The sequence below is a fragment of the Podarcis muralis genome, chromosome 7 (assembly GCF_964188315.1).
Source record: "Podarcis muralis chromosome 7, rPodMur119.hap1.1, whole genome shotgun sequence".
In the NCBI taxonomy this organism is placed as follows: domain Eukaryota; kingdom Metazoa; phylum Chordata; class Lepidosauria; order Squamata; family Lacertidae; genus Podarcis; species Podarcis muralis.
In genome coordinates this window covers 17,422,203-17,449,500 of record NC_135661.1, presented here as the reverse complement: position 1 = coordinate 17,449,500, position 27,298 = coordinate 17,422,203, and the positions used below count along the sequence as shown (strand labels likewise).

At 44.1% G+C, this 27,298-nt stretch overlaps 1 protein-coding gene across 6 annotated transcripts in view; it reads left to right on the top strand.

Moving 5' to 3' along the window:
• The window catches only part of PRDM16 (PR/SET domain 16), a 458,346-nt gene that overhangs the window by 64,134 nt on the left and 366,914 nt on the right, over positions 1-27,298 (top strand). The window lies entirely within an intron of this gene.

Genomic DNA, 27,298 nt, shown 5'->3' with positions numbered 1-27,298 from the left:
CTCTCCCTGTAGAAGAACGTTATGGCACGAGGGTGATATTGCCTAATGGGGACAGGCTACTTAAGCATGCTCTTCCCTGCACTCTCCTAGAGTAGCATTTTTTTGGGGGGGGGAGACTCTAATTTGTTGTGGGTCTTTTCTATCTCACCTATTCAATGCTGTTGGGTGATGTCTGTCTGTTGGAATGGCATTCCTTCAACACTGTTAATTGGCAGGCAGTCTCGGCAGGTGAGATTTCAGAAATAGTTGCACACTTACCTGAGGCAATGTTGGGTTGTGGACATCCCTTAGTCACTGTTTTCAGGTATGGACTGGGGTGCTGGGTAGGGAGGCGGTGCCCTTTGGTTTGACGGACACATCAGTTGGCCAATGGGGCCACAGTGTGCCTGTTGGTCTGTTACATCTAAGGTGCACACAACAGTGAGAGAGGAATCTCATGAAATTTTGTTGCATACACACAGTATGCAGCTGCATTTTGGGCCTGTTGAAGGTTTATGAATTACCATGGAGGGCAGCCCCATTTTGGGGGAGGGTGGCACTACAGTGTCTATTCCCATTGGATATGAAATTATCTTCAGTTTTCATAGCAAATTCTCATTTTATTTAACATAATGTTTTGAGTCTTAAGGGACACGGGTGGCGCTGTGGGTTAAAACACAGAGCCTAGGACCTGCCGATCAGAAGGTCAGCAGTTCGAATCCCCTTGACGGGGTGAGCTCCCGTTGCTCGGTCCCTGCTCCTGCCAACCTAGCAGTTCGAAAGCACGTCAAAGTGCAAGTAGATAGATAGGTACCGCTCTGGCGGGAAGGTAAACGGCTTTCCGTGCGCTGCTCTGGTTCGCCAGAAGCGGCTTAGTCATGTTGGCCACATGACCCAGAAGCTGTACGCTGGCTCCCTCAGCCAATAAAGCGAGATGAGCACCACAACCCCAGAGTTGGTCATGACTGGACCTAATGGTCAGGGGTCCCTTTACCTTTTACCTTTACCTTTGAGTCTTATTGGTCTTCTTGCTTTTTGATGTGACCTTGGATGACGTGAGCAAACCACGAGCCCCAGGGGCTTTGGGTTGTATCTGGCGCAAAGCCAACTGAAATGAATGAACCTAAGTTGCACATCGTTGTTTTCAGTGGGTCTACTCTGAGTAGCACCAGCACTTGGCTGCAAACAGGGCCATCTTTCTCTCCAGTTTCCAGTTTCCCATTGTCATGAGAGAATTTTGCCCCCGCTGCAGCTGAGCAGACAGCCACATCTAAAAATATCCAGATTCCTCTGGAATCCTATTGGCATATCATAATCTCTTTTTATTAATGACTTGGGCGAGGGGGGGACCTTGGCTCCAATAAACTCTGTATCGGGAGGGGAAGGGGAAAAAAAAAAGATACAGCGAGAACTGGAAAGTGACAGATAAAGCGAATGTCTTGCTCCTAAACAAACACAGCAGGACAGGCCTGGGTGACAAATGATGAGATTGTGTCAGCTTGAAAACAGATTGGACTAATGGAACGCTGGACTTTGCTCGCCGGGAGATCAATACTCTTTCAGGCCAGAGAGCTGGAGACCTTGTGAATAGCGTTCGGTGAGACAAAAGGGAGATTTCTGCTGATAGGCCTGAGTGCAGCTTGCAAGAGTGTCATCTCCCCCACCACAATAAAACGGCGCCTTAATAAAGGCAGGCTGGGTGCGGGAAGAACTTTTGATTCCAGGCAACGCTCTCTGTTGCTGGTGTGTTTTCCTTTCTCTCTTTCAAACTTTCCTAACATTGGGAAACCCTTTCCAAGTTGCTAGGGTAAAAACAGATCTGCTGAAGAAGTTCTGCACATCACAGGGAGGTTTCTCAGGTGCAGGGCTGGTGCTGGGGGGTGGCAGAGATGGGCGAGTGTCCAGCCTTGCAGGGGCCGCACTTAAGAGAAATTTTGGAGAGGCCATTTTGCACATTCTTATGTGTTACACAGTGGTAGCAGTCCCAGTCTCAGCCACTGGGTAGGGTTGGGAGAGGCCCCTACATGGGAATCCTGGGAAACTCAGTATACACAATACTGAACTAGATCATAAATGGACCAATAACCATACTTGATATAAGGGAAGCTTCCCATGTCCCTATTTTATAGAGTGAGAAATTGTGTGGTGGATGGAGAGGGATTTGCCAAATGTTCCCTGAGCAGGGAAGGTCAATTCTTCAACCATTTTGGGCTGACCAGGAAATTAAAATCTAATTACAGTAGTACCTTGGGTTACAGATGCTTCAGGTTACAGTCTCCGCTAACCCAGAAATAGTACCTAGGGTTAAGAACTTTGCTTCAGGATGAGAACAGAAATTTTGCTCTGGCGGCGTGGCAGCAGTGGGAGGCCCCATTAGCTAAAGTGGTGCTTCAGGTTAAGAACAGCTTCAGGTTAAGAATGGACCTCCAGAACGAATTAAGTTCTTAACCAGAGGTACCACTGTATATTCCCTTCTTTTAATACTGAATGAAACACAATTGTGTCCCAAGTATTGTAGTTTAGTAAGTGTGCTGTACATGGTAGCTCTGTGAGGGGGGGCGACTAAAGTTCCCAGGATTTTTTGGTGGGGGGGAAGTCATGTGCTCTGTGTGTGTGCTGAATATGTTTTAAATGTATAGCATGCCTTTATTGTTTCCCTCACATTCTGTATACTAATATAATCTGAATATGGATCCATATGTAGTCAAAACAGCAGCTTCCATGCATAAGAGGAAAGTTTCAACAGTCTTTAGAAAAAATATGGCAACTTGAACAAAACATTGTTCTATATTCAGCTCTTCAGAGTGTACCTTCCTCTGCCACAGACAACTGGGTACAGCCCAGCCCTTCTCCAATGCCCTCTAGCCTCTCCTCCACTGTGTGCAAGAAGTTTCTGCCTGCTCTAAGAAAGGAATGGAGAGAGGCACCAACTTGCAGAAAATATTGTGAGGGGCCTAAATATTTTATTGGGGGATGAAGGGACTCAGGCCTCGTAGAGTTGGCTCCTGTGGGAGAAAGCCAGGTCTTGCAAAAGTTGAGAAACTTAGGCTAATGGCAAGAACCCCCAAATAGAGATTGGGAGAAATTCAGATCAGTTTGCACCTCGTGATGACACCCTCTCATTTGAGCTTCCTGAATCATTCCGTGAATTCTGCTATCTTTCAGTTTCTGCGCTTCTCCGAATATCGAAGGGCAGTTCTCCAACCAAGTCATGGTTACAACAGTGCGAATATTCAGGAAAGTGTCTGTAACAATGCGTACGTTGTGGAACTTACAGACATTGTGTTCGGGGAAACTGACTGCAAGAATGTGTGTGTAGGGGGATTGCTGCTGAATTTTCACAAGGAGCTGAAAAAGAAAAGAGGGGGAATTTTTTTATTATTATTATTATTATTATTATTATTATTATTATTATTTTGCAAATTGATGAGGCAAAGTAGAGATTAAGATTCGGAAAATGGGACACTGGCATGGACAGATTTGCCCAACCCAAACAGTCCTGTGTGGACTAAATGTGCTCCATAGGCACAGAATGTTGATTATCTCTTTGGCTGGCAGTGGGCTAGTGATGGGCTGGAATGGAGTGTCCTGGGAAAAAACCCCATGACTGGTGGCTGAAACCCTGAAGAAGAGTACTCCACCACACAATCATTTGTTGCAGGAACCACTTCCCCCCAATATTTCCTTGTGATCATTCTCATTTAACCCTATATGTTATTAACCATTTTTAACAAGGAATGATTACAAACCAATTTAAAGTAATCATATCAACAAAGCAATTTCCAAGTGCACAGTTCACATCCATTGACTAGGAACACAGTAAAGGATTTGTCAAGCTGCATACTTTGACAATGATTTTTTTTTTCTTTAATGGAATCAAATTCCAAGAAATGAAATATTGCTACACGATGCAATTCAGCTGGGGCTGATTGCTTTTACCAGGCAGTATCTTATAGGCATGCGTGTAAATTAACTAACTAACTAACCAACTAACCAACCATAGGTTAGATAGAATTCTGCCTTGTTCTATTATTTTAACCACTCCTTATTTACAGTAAAGAATGTGATGTGTGCACCAGCAATGGTTAAAGGAAAGGGTTCGAAAAGCCATGCATGTTTTAAGCAAAGGTAGTTGGCACAGTAGCCTCTAGATATTTTGGACTACAGTTCCCATCAGCCCTACTGAACATTGCCAGTGGTCAGGGATGATAGGAGCTGTAGTCCAGCAACATCCATAGGGTCTTAGGTGTCCTATCCTAGGAAGAGGGAGAGGTGAGCAGATGTCTGGTTGCCTGGAGGAATTCGCTGGAACTTAGTTCCAGCAGCTCTCAAGTGGGCGCCGTTGTCATTCTAAGAGAATGAGGGAGGTGTTCATGGCAAGTTCTGGCACCTCTTTTTCTAGAAAAATAGCACTGCCGGTCACTCTCAACGAGAGGAAGTAGCAGGGCCAAGAGATGTCTGGGGCAGGCTTATCAGTGGACCCGCTGATGTGACGTGGGCCTTGGCAAGTGCCTGGCAAGGCCAGCTGCTGGTGCTTTGCATGCTTCTAGCACGGAAGGCTGCAGCAACTGGTTCCCTTAGCAGTTGGTTCCTCATGCAGAAAGCTTGCATGGGTTCTGTCTGACAAGAAAAAATGCATTGAGTCTGCCACAGTCATTTGTCTTTATTGGTGGCCTAATTGGAACGAAAGCAGCTGCTAATAGAGGTATAAGGTGGCGGGTGACTGTGTGTGTGTGTGTGTGTGTGTGTGTGAGAGAGAGAGAGAGAGAGAGAGAGAGAGATTTTCCTGCGACTTACTGATGTGCAATAATAATAATAATAAAGTTTATGTACTTCCACAAGACACAGAAAACTGAAACTTGGTACTTAAAACCCATTTTCTAGGAAAACATTACCTTACTATATTATAACAATAATAATACAGTTTTAAAATGTTATTTTAAATAATATTAAATACAGCTATTCTTTGAATAATTATTGTTTGTACACCGCTTGGAGAGCTTTTCAAGCAGTTGATACATCTAATTGAACAATATATAATTTCATATCGTACCATCAGTGTGCAGTAGGACTTTGCAAAGTGTAGGAGGCCGGGATGGAGAAGAAATTGGATTAGGCAAACCCACTTAATTTGTATTTTCCAAACCAAGTACGTGAACCGAAACACAGTCACCCTCTGACATTTGCAAATGTCTGGATCTTGCAATGCAGTTCTCCAGCCAAGTAGTGTGTTTAAAAAAGTGCATATGCTGGGGAAAATCTTCATTTAAAAATGCACATAATGGAAACAAGATACAAAAAAAAAAAAAAAAAAAAAAGCTTTATATTGGAGGAATTGCTTTGCCAAATCATGTATATTAGGCAAAATTGCATAGATAAATGCGTATGTTAAAGAAAAGTCTCTAGTAAAATGCTGGCGAATTATCAGGAGGACTTGAAGAGAACAATTCCAAACTGATATGGAAATGTGGAGAGCTGAACTTAAGGCTGGATAAATGAGTGAAAGTGAAATTACTTGCCCCCCTCCCCCATCTCTAATAAGAGTGCAGGTAGCTATCCTGAGGGGATTTTAATCTAAAATTTGACACAGAAGAAGAAGTGGAGGCAGAGATAGACAAGAGAAGATCTAGTTTCTGTTAGTCACTATGAGTTCACTTTTCTGGAGAAAAGGAAATCAATAAATATATTTAATAAATATATTCAATGAAAAGAATAATTTATTTTCCCCCAGTTGCTTTTGGGCTTCTTAGAGGCACTGTTGTCAAGAGGTTAACCCACAGCACGATCTGTGAGGGGCATTTTGTGGAAGGATGTCCGAAACACAAGATTTGGTCCTTTTCACATGATTTTTAACAATGCTTAAACTGGGAAAGTGATGAAATCTCCTCACTTCCTCTCACTCACTTGTTCACTCTCACACACAAACACACACCTTCAGTAGGGTTACAGATAGGTAGCCGTGTTGGTCTGCCATAGTCAAAACAAAAAAAATTCCTTCCAGTAGCACCTTAAAGACCAACTAAGTTAGTTCTTGGTATGAGCTTTCGTGTGCATGCACACTTCTTCAGATACACTGAAACAGAAGTTGCCAGATCCTGGAACTGACTTAGTTGGTCTTTAAGGTGGAACTGGAAGGAATTTTTTTTGTTTCGTCAGTAGGGTGGCAGGGTATCCAGAGATCTAACTCTCACTTCACAAACCAATACTCAGACTGTCCTTCAAAGCTCCCACTTCCCCCAAACTTTGCAATTGTTATTCAATTCATTACCCGCCTCTCACCAGCAGGTTCTAGGGCAGGTTAGAACAATTTAATTTTACAAACAGTTAAGACAGATTACCATCACAGGAATAGGTTAGGCCCTGGCAAGGCACACCTCAGGTGTCAAAGACCAGGGCAAAGAAGTGTGTCATCAGCATTCTCCGGAAGAGGAGGAGGAGGAGGAGGAGGAGGAGGAGGAGGAGGAGGAGGAGGAGGAATTTGTTATTTATACCCCGCCCATCTGGCTGTGTTTCCCCAGCCACTCTGGGCAGCTCCCAACAGAATATTAAAAACACATTAAAACATCAAACATTAAAAACTTCCCTAAACAGGGCTGCCTTCAGATGCCTTCTACAAGTCAGGTAGTTGTTTATCTCCCTAACATCCAATGGGAGGGCGTTCCACAGGGCACCACCACCAAGAAGGCCCTCTGGCTGGTTCCCTGTAACCTCACTTCTCACAGTGAGGGAACCACCAGAAAGCTCTCGGAGCTGGACCTCAGCATCCCGGCTGAATGATGGGGGCAGAGACACGAGAATCGGTGGGGAGGGAACACAGTCAGTTTCAGGGAGGTACGGCCAGTATGGTCGCACAGGCAGCCACGCTGCAGGGGGTGTCCAAACAATGCTGTAGAACAGAGCGTGAGAGGCAGAGGGCGCCGGACTTTAGAGTCACAAGGGGCACCACTGAAATTTGAGAGCCCAGAGCCCGCCACATATTGGGGGCTTCCACAGAAAATGCCCTCTCCTGGGCCACGCTGCCCACAACCTTGAACTTCTGAGGGAGGTGGAACTACCAAGAGGCGCCCCTCTGATTATCTTAACCCCTAGGAGAGTTGGTTGGAAACGCAGCTCTCCAAGCAAAGTGCTTTCAGACATCTGTGCATGAGGCAAAATGGTGCGCAAAAAAAAAGAACAGATTCGGAGTCATTTGCGGAGTCACAAGCTGATGCAGAAGTGGGGGCAAGCTGGGCTGGAGGTTGAGAAAATGCAAAAATGGCGGGAAGCTAAAATGGATAGAAATGCCATATATTTTGCTTTTAATCACTACCCTCAGATTGGGGTGGGGTGGGGTGGGGGGACTGAATTTTAAGTGGCAACCTGAACAGGTTTATGGCTGCACACTGCAAGGTACATTTACGTGTGCGTCTGTCTGCTTATATCTATTCTCTGAAATTTACTCTATGAAATGGACTTGCAGATGTTTCCCTAAATATCCATGGAATTTAACAGCCTCTTTTAGCATCTCTACATTCTTGCCAGAGGAGGTTGTGCTCCTTCCTCTCTCATCTCTCTGCAGTTCCTCTTTTGTGCGTGTGTGTGTGTGTGTGAGTGTGTGCACGCTGCTGTTCTTCCTCTCCTGCCCTCCCGAGCAAAAGTTCCTCCACGAATTCATCTAGAAATATATTGATTCCATGCTGCGCTGCAGTTGGACAGTGTGAAGGAGTTCTTGCTGTTTCTCTTTTCATGGAGCAGTCCCAGGCTGCGTCTGTCAGAGCTCCTCCGTGCCATAATAGGTCTTCCTTGCGATTTCGCAATATGAGCTGTACATCAAGGCAAGATAGACATTTTAAATAAAGTGCCATCAAGCCTTCTGGCCCTCACAGTGGTGGGCTATTGTGTTTGCCATACGGGAGAGCCAGTGATGGTCTGGTCCCCTCGGAATCCTTCTTAATTACCTTTAACATTCTCCCGACTTGATGTTTCAATTGCAAAAGAGAGAGAGCGAGAGAGAGAAAGAGAAAGAGAAAAGGAAAAGGCATCCATGTACTTGTTTTTGGGAAACGTGTGTGTCATTGTGTTATTGTGTGCAGCAAATCTAAAATTGCCTGTTTGATCAGGGCAAGGAGGTTAAAATATACTGTCAGCTGGCCTCTGGGAAGCATTAATGATAAGGGTAACCATGAACAGGGGAAGGACCATAGTTTGGTGATGGAGAATCTGCTTTGCATGCAGAATTTTCCAGTTCAATCCATGGCATCTCCAGGTAGGGCTGGGAGAAAACCTTTCTGAAAATCCAAAGGCTGCTGCCGTTCAGTGTAGGTGATCCTGATCTTGATAAGCCAATGGTCTTGATAAGCCAGTGTGAGGCAGCTTCTTCTCTTATGCCCCAGAGGATAGCTCGCCACTTTCCCCAGAAGCTGATATCATCATCAGACTCTTCCCCACTCCAAATACCAAGTCCTTGGTAAGAAAACAATTATGCTGAACTCCCCCCCCCCCCTTAGGAATATCTAGTCCTCAGTGAGGTAGGTGTGCGGGGGAGAACCCAACTATTATACCTGTTACCTGTCTGGCAAGAAGCCTTACTCTGCCAGCACTTGAACAGGAGATGCTGACTTTCTGAAACCAGATATTTGAGCTCAGGTAGCATCATGCAGGATGAGCCAGGAGAGGAACTGAAGATGACTTCTCCGTCTCTGAAACCGAGATTAACTGGGATGGGTCATGTGACCATCTTCCACCCCAAAAGAGTGGTTTGGGTTTCCCTTGGCTTTTTGGTCCAAGCTAGCAAAGATTCTCTCTACTTCCCATCCCTGTCGCTGCAAGTGCCATCGCCCTGCCCCTGCAGCCTATGTCCTCCTCCAGATATTTTGTAAGGCGGTCTTATTTTTGGCACATACAACACTGTTTCCATTCTGCTGCAGTTCACCTTCCACCCAAAACTGTGCTGCCCCCACTGTCTGCTGTGGTGAGTTTACACAATTTACGCAGTTAACTACGCAAATTACATTGTCATTATTCCACCCCGTTCATTTCCTTGCAAAGGAAACACAATGCAAATGGAGTGGGAAGGGGAGATGCAATAGATTAGGCATCATTATCAGACTAAAAGCAACAACTAGAATGAATACTGATTGTATTCGCTGAATTGATTTCCAATCTGGACATGGGACGAATAAGCGATCATTGGCAGTTCCCACTCCTGTTTCTCTTTTTTCTCAGAACACTCTGACATCCCCTCTTCCAGATGGCCTATTTATTGGACATTCATAGAACCATAGAATTGTAGAGTTGGAAGGGACACCCCGAGCATCATCTAGTCTAACCCTCTGTAATGCAGGAATCTCAACTAAAGGTTAGACTAATTCTGCGCTTCATTGAGCATTCATTCTGATTTACTTGCAGGGAGTTTTTATGACAATGAACTTGCATATATAAAATTTGCTATTTAGAACTCTAGTTTAAAATTTGCTTGTGGTGGTATTCACACATCTTCCCGTTCTTCCTTACATTTTGCAATGCATTTGTCTCTCGTTTTTCCAAACAGCAAAATTTACGTTTTTTGAAGCAAGTGGGTTTGTTCTCCCAGGGTACCGGAGCTCTGTACTCCTCTTTCGTTGCACAAACATAAATTTCCAATATGTGCTTGAATGCGTCTTCCATACAAAATAGCAGTCTAGAGGCACATGAGACTCCTGTGTGGCACCTTCCAGTCTTAATAATAATTAATAATAATTTATTATTTATACCCCGCCCATCTGGCTGGGTTTCCCCAGCCACTCTGGGCGGCTTCCAACAGAACACTAAAATACAATAACCCATTAAACATTAAAAGCTTCCCTAAACAATATATAACCAATATATCATCACATAGGGTCCCCTTCATTACACATATCCAATGAAACGGACTCTCGTCCACAAAAGCTTCCACTGTCATGAATGTATTGGCCTTTGAAGATGTCATGAGATTTGTTGCTATAATTGCTGTGGCAGACTTGGCACTGCTATCCCTCTAGAAGGCCATGCTTGTGAAGGACTTGAGCCACCCATTAAAAAAAAAAGCCCTGCTGGATGCAGACTTAAGGACCAATCTAGTTTAGCATTCTTTTCCCTCCTTGAGTTGCCAACCAGATGCCTTTGGGAAGTCCACAAACAGGACTAGAGGGCAGTAGCCTTCTCCTATTGTTATTCCCCAGGATCTTGCAATTCAGAGGCAGGCTCTTTCTGGAGGATCAGAGAATGCTGTATAAATGTTAAGTATCGTAATCTGCACCCCCTCTGCCCGCAAAATGCTTAATGTTCAAATTGCTATGAGCCTGTAAGAACAGAGCAGAAGCAGAGTGTGCCAAATAATTTAGGTGATGGCTTCAGTCTGCCAGAGACGAGCGTGTCTTAGCCAATATTGTTCCATTTCATAGGGATCAAGTTCCCCTCCCTCCTTAGCATCCTCAGTTCCCTCTCCCTCCACCCCACCCCGAGAAGCAAGCCTGCCACTGGGTGATGTATATTACCGAAACCTCATTAATGTCACTGGTTGCTCACTTATGGGGCCTTAATTGCCAGAAAACGAGCCCAAAGTAAACAAATTCAAGCAGGTCTTTAAAATTCTGTAGCATTGAAAACAGAGGTGGGGGACCAGCCTTACAGCCAACAAACTGTTTGGGGTAGATGGGAGGCTGCACACACATGGTTTGGATGTGTTAAAAAATTTGATGGGGAAGAGATAGCTCTCTGGTTTAAGACACAGAGGGCTTGTTGCCAAGTCAAAACTGAGTACCTCTTTCCTGCCCTCTGGTATGCTGGCAACGCCAAAATAGAACAATATTTTGAGAATATAATATTACAATAACGTACAAAAAAGTTGTGGGATGCTGGTGGTGGCTGAATAATATGTGCCTTTGCATTGACAGTTGATGGGAGGGCTGGCTTGGATGATGCTCTTACTTAGGGAAGTGGGGAAATGCTGATGGAAATGGGAGTGAGAATTACTCTAGTGCAGGCTTCCTCAACCTCGGCCCTCCAGACGTTTTTGGCTCACAACTCCCATGATCCCTAGCTAGCAGGACTAGTGGTCAGGGATGATGGGAATTGCAGTCTCAAAACATCTGGAGGGCTGAGGTTGAGGAAGCCTGCTCTAGAGGATAGGCTTAGTATTCACTGCTGTGAATTCACTATGTACCGTATTTTTTGCTCTATAAGACTCACGTTTTCCCTCCTAAAAAAGTAAGGGGAAATGTGTGTGCATCTTATGGAGCGAATGCAGGCTGTGCAGCTATCCCAGAAGCCAGAACAGCAAGAGGGATGGCTGCTTTCACTGTGCAGCGATCCCTCTTGCTGTTCTGGCTTCTGAGATTCAGAATATTTTTTTTCTTGTTTTCCTCCTCCAAAAACTAGGTGCGTCTTGTGGTCTGGTGCGTCTTATAGAGCGAAAAATACGGTAATTGATTAGGCTCTCCCACAGTTGAATTATATAAAAAGACAATTAATTATGTAAGTTACATAATTTTACCACAGTGGACAATGAACATGAGTAATATAGTTTTTGACAAAGGATGAACTGCAGTGGAAGGGAAACAGTGCTGTGTGTGTTGGATGGATGGCAGGATGTCAAGTGAGGCTGCCTTGCACCCTTGTTCCTGCTTCCCTGCTGACAGAGTGAGCGCACACAAATTCTCCTTTTCCAGAATGCTGGACTCTGCCATTCTCTCCCGCACATATGGGGACCACGCAGTTGCAATCTATTGAGTAAAATAACAGAACAACTGTGTGATGTCTGCACATGTAGGCTTGAATTGGATGGCCTATCCCTGTGTATAAAGATGGGGGAAGGAAGGTAGAGGCTGGTGGAGCAGAGCTGTGATGATAGAAGTGTATAATATTATGCATAGTATGGAGAAACAAGACCATGGGACCATTGGATGAAGCTGGAGGTTGGAAGACTGTACTCCTTGGCACACCACTATGAAATTTATGCCGTGTTGGCCACAACTTGGATGGCTTTAAAAGAGGATGAGAAAGATTCATGGAGGATAAAGGCTATGTTCTACCTCCACCAGGGGCACCGATTTAACCCTCACATTGTGGGGGTGTGGTCATGTGATGTGTCACGTGATGTATCACATGATGCCACCTGGATGTGCAGAGGGCGATCCATGCTTGATTGTCCCAGCCACAGCCCAGCTACTGGGCAGAGGCTGGGACGAGCAAGCACAGTCATCTAATCCAGCTCTCCGAAAGATGGTCATCCAGCCTCCAATGAAAGAGAACCTACCACCTTCCAAGGTAGACTATTCCACTGTTGAACAGCTCTTACTGTCAGAAAGTTCTTCCTAATGTTCAGTCAGAATCTCCTTTCTTGTCATTTGAATCCATCAGTTTGCATCCTGCCCTCTGGAGGAGCAGAAAACAAGCTTGCTCCATCTTCCATCTGACAGCCCTTCAGATATTTGAAGATGGCTCTCATAGCATCTCTCAGTCTTCTCTTCCCCAGGCTAAACATACCCAACTCCCTCAACTGTTCCTCATAAGACCTTTTATCATCTTGATCACATTCCTCTGCACACGTTCCAGCTTTCTAATATCCCCCATAAAATGTGGTGCCCATAACTTTTCAGTAGACTTTCTGTAAGACAGTAGGGCTGCAGCAATGTTTGCACTTATTTGGGTAAGTCCCACTAGCACTGAAAGGAGAACTAAAATAAAATTTACAAAAACTTGTCTGTCTCTTGATTTATTTATTTTTAAGTTCCAGATGAAAGGCAGGAATGTGAAAAAGCATTTTAGAAATAGAAGACCAGAAATCTTGAGTGCTTTAAGTCTATGTAAAGCCTGCTAAGACCCACTGGTTTGGACAGAATTTACTTTGAAATAAGTGTGTTTGGTACTGAAGATGGTGCATCCAGTCCTTTATATTCTTACTGAATTCAATGGGAAGGGTTCAAACGACTGCAGTCCGGTTTAATAGTATGGAGATGGAGAATAATGTGGAAGCAATTTTTTTTATTGTGTCTATAATTGTTGCAAACGGATTTGATGGGTTGTTTTTTAAAAATATATCTATGAAATTGCAGTATACAAATATATTTTATACATAAATACAGGGCGGCTTGCTTCTGAGTAAATTCAGCTTTAGCCTAATTTAGTGGTTTCTGTCATTAGTCCATTGCAAAGCAAAGTTTCACAGCATAAAAGTAACATGAAACAGAAGTTATACAAACCGGACAGAATAAGGGTTTGTAAGAACCAGCGGCCGCTTGAACAGTGTCGTTCTATAGGAAGGCATGCATAGGATTGCCGTGTTGCTTCTGTTTTAGTTTGCGGGTTGCCGTAGGGGAGTCTTTGATCCACATATAGAGGAGGATTATGGTTGCGCTTATTGGTCCGGGGCAAGAAAATGCACATAAAACCGATTGCTTCGCCGACGCTGTTCTGTGTGAGGAATTTTGTTCCGTGTGCAATAGGCAGCGAGATCTCTGACCTGCTCCTTGCCGAAAAGATCTTGGCTGAGGAGCAGTGCAAAGCAGGGGTGATTCAGAGACCAGTAAGCTCGTAAGAATGAGCCTGTCGTCCGCCGAGTTCTTTTTAGATATAGCGGTTATAAAAGTACATGTTTTGTTGACTTTTATGTTCTTAGCCCTTTAAAATTAAGGTTGTAAAACAGAACAGAAATCCTGATGAAACACATGCAAGGAGGCCAGGCCTGCTCCAGACACTCGGAGATGATGAACATCAACTGTGGACACTTTTAAGTGCATTTTGAAGGACTGTAGCAAGGGGGGCCGGATGGTGGTGGAAGGAGGAATGAGTTGCAAATAAGGAACAGCAACAAGCGGCGAAGGGGGGGGGGGGGAGAGAGAGAGACAAAACAATCTCCCAGCATAAACTTCCCCCAAACCTCTTAACTTTACATTATTTATGATGCTGGAACCGTATCAGGATGTCTGCCAACAAAATCGAATAAAATCACCCAGACTTTTTTTGACTCAGTGCGCAGCCAAACATAATGAACATGGCCGTGAGTTTATTTCTCTTTCTGAAGTTTTTAAGTCATAGCAATCACTTTTAGGAGTTTTATTCCACTTTTCCGAAAGAGAGCCCGTCCTTTTAAAAGGGGGTTTTGTTTTTTAAGTCAGGAGCGGGATATAATAAAGTTGTCGACATGTCAAAACCTTGCCTCGGGAAATGCATCGGTCATTACTGTCGTGCTATTAAACACACACACACACACACAACACCACAGGGCAAAACCCTGCAATTAGCATCTTGGGTATAATAGCAGAAATGTGTGGACCCAGAGAGAGACCTCTGAGGTCCACGAAGGAACGTTGGAACAAGTGCAGCTTGCAAATTTGCAGGGCCAAAGGCCAGCAAGGAAGTTGCCTTCCTTGGCTGTTCCTCTGCTCATGATAAGTCATGACAAGACCTCCTTCTTTCTTTGTCCACCCACCATACCAATCCTGATTCATCCACAGATGAATGTAACGCTCATGTAGGTCAATGGTGGGGAACCTTGGGTCCAAAATGGGTCCCTCCAGACCTCTTGAATTTCCCTCCAGCCACAGGCTCTCACAGAGGGTTTCCAGCTGCTATCTAAAACACAGCTGGGAAATCTCAGGAGCCATGCGTGGCCCTCTGGGACTCTCTGTTTGGCCCCCAGGGCTCTTTCCCCATGCCACACCACCTCCCAGAAGCCACGCCCTTTTTGTATGCTTTTGCCTGGTTGGACGGCATCCCTGGAACTCTGCAATGCTTCTCACTTGCCTGTATAGAGAGGGTGTGTGTGTGTGTGTGTGTATGGAGACGGATTTCACCTACTGTACTGCAGAGCAAGAAATGTGAGTTTTACCTTTCATATGGTAGGTAGGCTAGTTTCTTCACCCTCGTGCATCCATCTGGGGGATGAGAAGCATCATCAGAGTTCAAGGCCAGAAGGAAAATGCTGGAGGAAAGGGTGCCAAGCAGTGTTGGGGGTGGGTCTTGGGAGGGAGTGTGTTAAGAGGCAGGAGTTACTTTTTCATTGTTATTATTTAAATTGCTGAATTCTGGACTTTGTGGCACAGAATTCCAGATACAGTACTTTGAGTGTGCCCAGTTTCCCGAGGTCTTCTTTTGCATCCCTATACCAGTGTTTCCCAACCTTTGGCCTCCAGCTGTTTTTGGACTACAACTCCCATCATCCCTAGCTAGCAAGACCCAGTGGTCAGGGATGATGGGAATTGTAGTCCATAAACAGCTGGAGACCAAAGGTTGGGAAACACTGCCCTATACAGTGCTACCTCGAGTTACAAACGCTGCAGGTTACAAACCCCGCTAACCTGGAAGAGTTACCTCAAATTGAGAACTTTGCCCCAGGATGAGAACAGAAATTGTGTGCTGGCACGCAACAGCAACAAGAGGCCCCATTAGTGAAAGCATGCCTCTAGTTAAGAACAGTTTCAGATTAAGAATGGACCTCCGGAACGAATTAAGTTTGTAACTAGAGGTACCACTGTATAACCCTGAAGTCGGTAGTTGAGAACAATATTAACTTTTTTTTAGAAAACCCCAAACCGATGGCTATGTTATTGCATACGTTCTAATATTGGACTCTTGTGAAGAAGTTTTATTGCTTGCTTTTACTGACTGTTGACAAGCCAGAAGATGACATAAGAGGGAAATTTCCAAACTGGGCTGTTTCTTTGTTTTCATCTTTAAAAATATGGTCTAAAATTCTGTACTGGGAAGATATGGGGTTCAAGCCTACAAAAGGCTTCTTGAGCCAGATCCATAATGACAGAAAAGTTTCCTTGAAAAATAGTTTGCTTAACTATTCATGTATATGCGGCATAAGTTGTGCTCTGTGGAAGTTGGTTCTGCTCAGGGGTAGACCCATTAAAAATGATGGCTATGGCTAATGATGACTGCTAATTTGCATGGGTTGTATCTGATGCTAGTACTACTCAAAGTAAACCCACTGAAGTGGATGAACAACTTCAGTGTGGTGTAGTGGTTAGGGTGCTTGGCAAAGCTGTCTGGGTGACCTTGGGGACCAATCACACTGTCTTCCTCAGCCTAACGTACCTCACAGGATTGGTCTGAGGATGTCAGGGACTGGACTGAGGAGGAACGGTGGAGACCACCTCCCCCTCCTCCTCCTGAACCTTCCAGAGAAGAGGAAGACAGTATAGATTTACAACAGTGGTTTGCAGAAGGTCACAACTCAGAGACAGAAGAGGGGCAAAGCTGGGAGATAATGGGAGGAGAGGAGGGGGAAGAAGCAGAGCCGGAGCAGCTGGCTGACACATTATCACTAGAAAGCATTCCAGATCCCCTTCTCCCAGAACCTGGCGAGCAGTGAAAACAGGAGAGTAAAGAGCTAAGAGGCAATTGGCCTTCAGCAGCCACCGTAAAGGGGGGGGGGGTGCTGTTGATGACTGACAAGGGGAGGCAGGTGGAGCTTACTCGGAGCAACACCATTACTCCTAGAGGCAGCATATCCAAGCCTTTCTCTGCGAATATTGAATAAACGACTTGGTAAGAGCTTCTTGTCTATAGAACTGGCAGCCTGCCATGTGTGTGTAGGGGGGAGGATCAGGATAACACAGGGAGGCAGAGAACTATGTATGTCACCTTGAGCTCTTTGGAGAAAAGGTGGGGTATAAATGTAAAAATAAACATTAAAAAACACACACCTTAGGTCCGTTAATTTTGGTGGGTCTGTTCAGAGGACTTAGTTGGATTCTGTCCAATTGCTACTGCTAACCAGGCTGACAGCTCCTCAACTGGTACTGCAGCAGCTGCCAAGTTGGTGCCCCTCAGATGCAACAATGTAGGTCTCCTGTGAGTCTAGCTTTTTGGATATTGCATAACTGCTGGCTTTTGTTTCTCCTGGTGGAACTCCGGCATCAGAAGCAAAGCTGACCTGGTGGTTAAAACAACAACAACAGGTGAAAACAGTGGTTTCAGGTCGAAAAACATGGCTGGGCAAAAGGTTCTCTCCATCTGCAACTACCCCTTTTTATCTAGATTTGGTATGTCCCAATTTAGGTCTCTCACCGTCCCGCCTCATTGTCTCCATAGCTATTCAATTTCCCCACGAGTCCAGTAATCCAGCCTTCTAACGCAGATCATGCAATCCAGGGTTCCGCCACATGCATGTTTAATATAAAACTGACGTTTTGATATATGCACCTTTCACAATTTTCTGCTTTTTTAAAATAAAAACCCCCGAAAGTCTTTTGTTCTGTAGAGATTATGCTAGGATTTGGCTTTTCATTCTCCTTAATATTTCACTCTATACATCACAACCGTCCGTGGAGCCTTAATGAGGGTCCACCTTTTGCTCCACACCAGCTCTTGGAACTTGAAAGCGTACTCAAGCCCTCCCTCCCCTCCCCTCCCCTGCCCAGTGCAATCTTCCACGAACAAAGTTTGAAAAGTGCTGTTAATATTACAGATATTAGATGCATATAAATATCCCCCAACCCCTTTCCACTTTGGGGCATGCAACTTTAAAATGAAGCCAGCAAAGCAACCTGTGGCTTAAATCCACACGTTGAGATGGGCTCTCTCCCTTCCTCTTCTGAGGACTCACATCTGTTTTTCTGCATTTTGAAACGGCGTTCATTTTTCACCACTGCCCGTTTGTCCCGCACATTCAAGCTCTCGGCAAGGGCTTTGTCTCACTTATTCAATAAGCAAGAAGCAGAGCAGAGAGATTTCGGACAAAGCTCGGAACTTCCAGATGAACTGAAAACTGTTGTTTCTGCCTGCCTTATATGCTTGCTTCCTGCCAAGGGCCTTGTGCCAGCGTATCCAGAAAATGGAATAAATATTTTATTTCCTTGACAATTGATCAATATATGTAGGTACAGTGCAATTCTACATATGTTTAAGGCCCACAGTGTCCACCTGGGATTTCAGAGAAGTCTGCATTGAGTCAGTCTTTGGCCACTGCCTTTGAAGGTGCCTCTTTTCATATTTAAACAGTGTGGCATAGCAGTTATTGTGTTTGATTAGGACCTGGGATGTGAGAGCTCAAATCCCCATTCAGCCACGAAGCTCACTTGGGTGCCTTTGCCTAACCTACCTCACAGGGTTGTTGTGGGAGTATGATGTGAATGAGGGAGCAATACATGCCACCTTGAGCTCCTTGGAGGACAAATGGGCTACAATTGCAAATATTATTATTCTTACCTAGGACCCTCGTACCTACGGGACCGCCCCTCCTGGTATGTCCCACGGAGGACCTTACGGTCTTCAAACAAAAACATCTTGGAGGTCCCGGGCCACAGATTGGTTAGGCTGGCCTCAACCAGAGCCAGGGCTTTTTCGGTTGTGGCTCCGATCTGGTGGAACACTCTGTCACAAGGGAGTAGGGCCCTGTGGGACTTGGCATCTTTCCGCAGGGCCTGCAAGACAGAGCTGTTCCACCAGGCCTTTGTCCAAGGCACAGCCTGACCCCCTTCTTTGGTAATTCTTCATAGCCCAATGGCTGCCATCAATTTGATTTGAAATGATTTTAGAATGAATTGATTTTAGAATGCTGTATTATTTTACTGTTGTTAGCCGCTCTGAGCCCGGCTTTGGCTGGGGAGGGCGGGATATAAATAAATTATTATTATTATTATTATTATTATTATTATTATTATTATTACCATTATTATTATTACTGCTGTTGTTAACTAGTCTGCTATGATTCCCCTTCTACATTGCAGAGATTTCTGGGACATATTTAATGGCAGGCAGTATATTTAAGGGCAGACTTGGGGGGAGCAGGCTAAGCCTAAGGTCTAATTGACACCTTATTTAAATACTAGGCTAGGGAGCCTGTAGACAGGGATATGTGAATCTGTTTATTTCAGTGTCTCTGTTTCCCCCCAAGCTTAAGTTCATTTTTCCACATTTTCAAATTACTTTACAATATTTTTTAAAAAGTCCTCATGAGAATTCATCATCATTTTAAAGTTATTCTTCTGCTCATATATAAATGTCTGCATGCAATTTCCCACAGCATACAATAACTGCAAGACGTTTTTTTCTGCAACGTAATGCATCTTCACTAAGATGTGCGTTTAACCCCAGTATGTGCATTTTTGGGAACGTAATGTGGCTGGCAAATTGCATTGCACAGTTCAGAGAAGTGCAAATTAAGAAGAATGGCTATGTTTCAGTTCTCCTATTGTGCAAATTAGGTAGATGCACCCATCTACATGAAGCCGCTGGGAGAGATCATCAGGAGGGTAGGGCTGGGTGTTCATCAGTATGCGGATGATACCCAGCTCTACCTCTCCTTCAAATCAGAACCAGTGAGAACAGTGAAGGTCCTAAGTGAGTGTCTGGAGGTGGTTGGCGGATGGATGGTGGCTAACAGATTGAGGTTGAATCCTGACAAGACAGAGGTACTGTTCTAGGGGGACAGGGGGCTGCCTGGTGTGGAGGACTCCCTGATCCTGAATGGGGTAACTGTGCCCCTGAAGGACCAGGTGCGCAGTCTGGGAGTCATTTTGGACTCACAGCTGTCCATGGAGGCTCAGGTTAATTCTGTGTTCAGGGCAGCTGTCTACCAGCTCCATCTGGTATGCAGAATGAGACCCTACCTGCCTGCAGACTGTCTCGCCAGAGTGGTGCATGTGTTGGTTATCTTCTGCTTGGACTACTGCAATGTGCTCTACATGGGGCTACCTTTGAAGGTGACCGGAAACTACAACTAATCCAGAATGCGGCAGCTAGACTGGTGACTGGGAGCGGCTGCTGCGACCAAATAACACCAGTCCTAAAGGATCTTCACCGACTCCCAATACGTTTCCGAGCACAATTCAAAGTGTTGGTTCTGACCTTTAAAGCCCTAAACGGCCTTGGCCCAGTATACCTGAAGGAGTGTCTCCACCCCCATTGACTGAGGTCTTTCTCTGAGGGCCTTCTGGCGGTTCCCTCACTGCGAGAAGCAAAGTTACAGGGAACAAGGCAGAGGGCCTTCTCGGTAGTGGCACCCTCCCTGTGGAATGCCCTCATCTCAGATATCAAGGGGATAAAGAATTATACAACTTTTAGAAGACATCTGAAGACAGCCCTGTATTGGGAGGTTTTTAACGGCTGATATATATATATATATATATATATATATATATATATATATATGCTGTAAGCTGCCCAGAGTGGCTGGGGAAACCCAGCCAGATGGGCAGGATATAAATAATTAAATTGTTGTTGTTATTGTTGAACTGAAATTTCTCTCCCCCCCCCCCATACCTGCAACCCTGTTTAACCCAGGGATGGGGAATCTGTGACCCTCCAGATGTTGCTGGATTACAACTCCCATCATCCCTGACCTTTGGCCAATACTGGCTGGGGCTGATGGGAGTTGGAGTCGAACAACATCTGGAGGACCACTGGCTCCCCCCATCATGTAAAACATGGTTGGGGATGGGGGGGGAGTGCAGCTCCCCTCTTCCCTCCTGCCTGAATGGGCTATGTTTTCGGTGCCTGTTAGCCCACTTCATCGCTTCAATAGCAGGGTTGGGGTATGGCTCAGAGGGATGGACTACCGCCTTGCATTAGTTTTCAGATCTGTCTCATGGTCGAGAAAGCCAGCCTTCCTTGAGAGAGAAGCCCCACATCCCATGCTTACCAAAATGATCACTGGCCGAGGCCACTGCAGTCAAAATGTTGTGTGAAGAGAACAAATATGGTTTCCAGTCTTTGCCGATGGTGATGCATCTTAGGTCCCTTCTGATCTGTCACTACCTCCCCGAGCAACCTTTCTCTTGAGCTTGTCGCGCCACATTTGCCTTCCAAGGAAGATGGACTGGGTGAAAAGCCAAGATGATTAGGACTGGCAGGCTCTGAAATTTCACCTCAGCTGAAATTTAAAACACATTTGGACATCTCTTCTCAGGAAACGGCTCAAGAGGGAAGCCAGGAGAATATATACACATATACAGCAAGGGAGATTTCTCAGGAAGGGCATAGCTCGGTGGTTAAGCATCTGTTTTGCGTGCAGAAGGTCCCAGGTTCAATCCCCGGCATCTCCAGATAGGACTGGGCGAGGGTTCCTGCCTGAACTGATGGAGAGCAGCTGCTAGTCAAGAGTGGATAATACTGACCTAAATGGACCAGTGCTCTGACTCAGGTTGCTCCCTATGCTTTATTGGGAGGTTCTGCAGTTCAGCAGTAGATCATCTACTTTGCATCTCCAAGTAGGGCTGGGAAAGACTCCTGCCTGGAACCTTGGAGAGTCACTTCCAGGCCAGGGCAAGATGGGCCAATGGTCTGACTTAGTATAAAGCACCTTAAGGTTTTGCCTATCACTCAGTGGAATTCCAATCTCTCCATGTAATGCCCTTTGGAATTCCTTAGTGGGTCCATGCTGTCATTTTAGACTTTGGGGATCTCATCCAAAGTATGATAAGATCTCCCACCATCCCTGATTGGGCATGCCCCATTGGAGTTGATGGGAGCTGTAGGGTGCCATGTTGGGCAAGTCATTCTCAACATTCTGGGTCCAGGATACCCTAAAGATTGCCTTCCTCCATACATGTTCACTTAGGTCAACAGGACTTTCTCAGTGATGGTGCCTGAACTGGGGAACATCCTTCAAAGTGAGACTTGTCTCACTCATTCTACAATACATTTTAGATGGAAGTCCATTTGAAGCTACATATATTCTATAGGGAATTTGAGGATATATACGCACTACACAAATGGAAATCATCATCACCATCCTGTTGACGTATGAATTGCTCTTGATTAGGGTTCGAGTCAGCCAGCTGATGCCTTCTTACATAATACTCCATTATGCCCCCTGTTTTCTCTCTCTCCTCCCCTTCCAATGCTTAGTCCCTACTGGACTGTTGGCTGATTTTTTAAGAGGGTTGCCCACAGTGCTTTTCTTTCTGGGCGGACTTAGGGGTACGCATACCCCTAAACATTTTGTGAATCTAAGTTTGGCCTCATTGAGGGGCAGTACTTCAATATGAGTAGAAATATGAGAGTACCCCTAAACTTCCCCCCCCCCCGGAAAAAAAGCACTGGTTGCCCAACTCACTGGGGGTGAGGAATGTGTGATCCAAAGACTGTCTTTTTGTTGTTGTTGGTACTTTTGCAAACTTTGAGATTCCCTTGATCCTGCTACTACCTCGCTGTTGTGTGTGGGTAATGTCATTTGGGTTATATTAGTGGCAATACTCAGCCCCAAACCTTGAGAATTGAGGGAAGGATGTCTTATCTGGTTCTCATTGTGCTATATACTGTGCTGTATGGTTTTTGAAGCATTGCTTTTCTTTTCTATTTAACTGTATTGTTTCTACATGGTCATTAAACTGTGGATACCAAGGAATCTACAGGTTGCGGGAGACATAAATAAACAATGCCCATATTTTGTTTTGGTTCTTGTGCCATCGTCGGTCGCCTCTAGAAAATAACATCCCTTTTTAGGGTTGCTTGTTTGACCAATTTGACAAGCTGAATACCGGAGTTGGCAGTTGAAACGGTTAGAATACGCAGAATTAGCAAGGATGACAGAAAAATTAAGGGACCACACAGAACAAACGTTTATGAGAGAATGGGACATGTGCAGAAAATATCTCAGGGAGCATTGTAAAAACCTGAACTCGTCGGCAGGTCTGGAGTGACTTCTGTAAGAAAGTAGAAAATTTGGGGAATTGAAGAGAATTGAGATGTGTTTTGACTGATAAAGATAAGTGTGATATGCTAAAACAACTTAGGACCCACGATGGGGTGATTGGAAGTTGCTATAGAAGCTATGTACAATGAAAATATTTTATCTCTTGGTAATGTGTATTATTCTTTTGTTGACTGTTTTCTTTTTGGATTCAATAAAGCATTATTATTATTTTTTAAGGACAAGCTGAATATCAGTAGCTGAAAACTGTAGGAAGTGAGAGTTGCTCTTGTGCGTGGGTCCTGCCTGTGAAATTTTCATAGGCATGTGGTTGATCTCTGTGAGATCAGGACGCTGGACTGAATAGATCACTGGCCCTTCTTAAGTTCTTAAATGTATATCCCACCTTTCATTTGAGTTCAGGAAGCTAGCAGTTCTAAGATACAAGAGCACAGCCATAAGAGCAATATTTTATTTGTATTTTTTTTAAAACAACCACACAAATATGACAGCCATATTATTATTTTTTTAAAAAAAACCCTCCATAAATTGTAGTAGAAATGTTAAAAACCACCATCAGGAGATTTAAAACTTAAAAAAAAAAATTAAATGAGCAAATAAACCCCAAACAAACCATCACATGGATTAAATTTAACTTGCTCCCATGTGAACCCATGTAGGAAGACAAGGGATAGACAAAACTGTCAGTTTCCCAGTTTTCCCACTCCTAAATTCAGTTCTTTTTGCTTCCACATAAATGTTCAATTTTTTAAAAGTCCTCATACAAATTCGTTAGTATTTTTGTTCAAACTTCTCCCAGTCTACACATTTTGGTATGTCGTTTTGACCAATATAAGAACCCCCCCACCCCCACCACCATTTCTCCCGATATTTGTTTATGTTACTTTCACTAATGTATGCATTTTTAAAATGCAGTCTCTCTACTAATATCAGCACATATTTGTATAGATTGCTTGGGTGGAGAACTACATTGTGAAATTCCGAGAAGTGCAAATTTCAGAGGTTAAATGTTCTTTGCTTCATGATTTGGTTCAAATTAGGTAGTTTCCCATTGAAATGCAAACCAAAATCAAATTTCTTCCCCTTTGCTGCCCCTCTTGCATTTTCGCCACTGAGATATGCTCAATTAGTAGACCTTTTATTATTGTTATTATTATTATGGCACACAGATTATGGAACTTCTTTCCCTACTCGGGTTTGTCGTTTTCCACGGTTAAGCAAGCGATTAAGACTGTATTGTTTCAGTGGACTTTTAAAAAAAGTTACAAACTTTTAGAATTTGTTGTCTTCTGTCTACTCTTCATTGTTCTAAGAATAACAGTTTATTATATTGTTTTACTTAGCTGTAAAGCACCTTGTATCTACTCCGTAGAGAAAGGCAGGCTAAATCAGAGACAAAAAAATTAAAATTAAACTGTGAAAAATGTCTCTGGCTGACAAAAGAGGGCTCTTGTAAGAATCACACCAGGGAGAGGTTTGAAGGCTGGGGTAGAAATCTCTACAGTAAATAATAAGCAAATAATAAAAATATGAGACCAGTAATCTCTACACAACAGGTCAGTTTGTTCTTTTCGTTTTAAAAAGTAAAATTAAATCAGGCATTCATAAAAAGCAGAAACGTTTAGGGCTCATCCTGTCTGGGTCTGAGATCCACCTCTTGGCAAGCCAGTGATTTCTGCCATTACTTCAGGGCTAAAACAGCATAAACAAAACTTGAGTGTCTGAAAGGAGAAGCAGATCATTATAGAAAGAGGGGAGCGGTGAAGGGAGAGATATTTTTTCCCCTTTTTAAAAAATCCCATCCCGCAAATGGCACAATCCTATCTTTTACCAGATGATGTGTGCCTGGTGAGGAAAAGAAATCAGATTTAAGGGAAAGTGGGTGGCAGGGGGTAGGGGGGAGAGAGACGATTTTTCAGCTTCGTTTTGTAAAAATAATTTAATAAAGAACGTCTTCCCCACCTCCACCCCTTTCGGAGTTCCCCTGCTTTGATTTGTGCCTGAATCCTTCCTGTAAGTCGGTAGGAACACGGTTTTCCTCCTTTCAGTGCCGAAAGGCCAAATTCAAACCAGGGGCTTACACAAGTTAGACTGTGAAGAATTAGAGGCTGGCTTCCTTCAGTCCCCCCCCCCTCCTCCTTAAGAGCCGACAAAGAGCTAGCATCCCGACGCAGGGAGCTGATGTCGAGATTAAGCATGACCGATTTGGACAGGAAGGAGTTTTCTATCAATCTTGCTAGCCATGCCGGTTCTTGTAAATCAACATATCTTAATTAATTACATTCTTTTCATACCGAGACTATTTAAATTGATGCGGGTGTGCTGTGGTGTATTTATTGCTCGTTAGCTCCTTGGACGGTGCTAAGGCCCTATAACACTTGTCCCAGACAACTGAATACACCTCGGCCCATTGTGGGTATCCAGTTATACATTTGCCGCTGAAAGTTCTGGTTTGAAGCTGCTCGCTCAAGTTGCCGTCTGGGAAAGGGCTTACTGTCTCTTTTACAGTTGCTGTTACTTACGATGGACCGAAGCTATTTCTTAATGTAAGGCATCAATCCAGGTGACTCTAGCATGGGGTGGTTAGGATCTGTAAGTTTAAGTTTATTCTTTTTCCAAATTTCTGCAGCACTGCATTTTTGAAAAAATGAAAACGAAAATTCACCAGCATTTCAGTGCACATTTTTTCATTAATTTATACATTTAGGGGCAATCGCTTTCCCACAATTGAATGCGGATTTGCATGTTATTTTCTCGTGGATTTCCCCATATGCATTATTGTTTTGGTGCACGTGACTTAGTTGTCTATTTGCATTGCGAAGTTCGTAGAAGTGCAAATTTTCAAAGTTAGCTGTATTTCTGTTCCTGTGCTGTTTCAGATGACGTGCGAATTAGTTGGTTTTGCTTTTAAAAAGCAAACCAAACTGAATTTCCCCTCATCCCTGTCCCGGCAAAGGGTGTCCACATTGCTTGTGACACAGAGCTGAAGGCTCCAAAACATTCTCTCGAATATTTGTGATGTGCCGAAACAAATGTTTCAGGCAAAATGTCACAGCAGAAAACAGAAAGTACATAATGTATAATAATTAAAACATAACAGGATGAAACCCAAATATAATGGGAAACAATTGCCATGGTCAAAGGACAGAAATTGAAGCTTTCAATCATGTCGCAGCAGTTTAGTTATTTTTTTGTTTGTGACAACTGATCTGCTCAGCTTATCCTCTATAAATTATGAGCGTGAATATTCTGTTTCCCAAATGCTCAGCTATTTGATGAATATTTTCCAGCTATTTGGTATCTGTATTGAACATTCACTGACATTTGATTTTCATATTTCACAGCTAACCAATGCCCTTCAGATGTTTTGGTCTCCAAAGTCCCATCACACCCAGCCAATAGGCAGGACTGATGGGAGTCATGGCCTACAACATATGGAGGGCACCACATTGGCCACCTCTGCAATATTTGATCTGTGACACTGCTGAATATATTATGCAATTTCATGCCAGCGTATGACAGTTGGCATGCAATAATAGTTTTACAAACACAAAAGCCTGCTCACTATTTTGTACCACTTTTAGCTGGTCCTGATCAAACAGTGCAGCTTGCAAGTTCCTTTTCATAATGAACCAACACAGTTGCATACAATGTTTGACTGCATTTGACTCTTGGCATACATACGGTGATATCTGGTATTTCGGCAAGTAACACAAGGTTTTGTATTGGCACTAACCAAAACTGAAATAGTGATAAGCATTTCCTTATTAAATGTTTACCCCGTCTTTTATGCAACCAGCCAAGCCAAGCCAGCTAACAACACTAAAGATATCATCAGTACAATGTAAATATAATGCAATTGTATTGAGGTCCTGTTTGGAGGACTGGATTGACCAGAGTTCAAATTGACTGGGAGACCAGGGTTCAAATCTCCACTCTCCCATTAAGGTTGCTGAGCCACAGGGAAGTTGTGATGATAATATGAAGGGGCGGGGGAACATGTATGCTACCTTGAGCTCCTTGAAGGAAAAAGAGGGATATAAAAGAACGATAAATAAATAAGTGGGGTGGGGACTACCACAATTAAATCAACAGTTAATTTTAAAAAAAACCCCTGAGAGATTTGATTTTTAATGAAAAAATACAACAGAGCAAATAAAAAGCTTCACCACAAAAATAGCCGCAGCAGTTGAAAGTTACCTGAGCAGGTCAAAGACCTGTCGAAAGAGGAAGGACTTCAACCCGGCAATGGAAGGACAGCAGAAAAGGGGTAGCTAAGCTGGCCTGGAAGGCAAACTGCAGCATTTGGGCACTGCCCGCTTGCACATCGCCAAGATTTTCATTTGCATGAAATTTGCAGATCCTAATTTATACGAATAGATGCAGATTTAGAAAGAGATGCTATAACAGAATTTCCAGCACGTCTCAGCATCATGGGGGAGAAGAGAATAACCAGTTTACCTGTTTGCCTGCTCAATCTGCTGTCCGGGTGCTGGTTGTTGATGAGTGATGTAAAGGCACCTATGGCTCTTCCTGTGGCTTTCAACTATAGGATTGGCACTTGGCCATCCTACCCATAGCACAGGAACATAAGAAGGTGACTTATACCAAGCCAAACCACAGAGTCCAGTACTGTCTACAAGGAAGGGCAACAGCTCTCCAGGTGTTTCAGACAGGGAGATTCTCCCAGCCCTGCCTGGAGAAGCTGGGAACTGA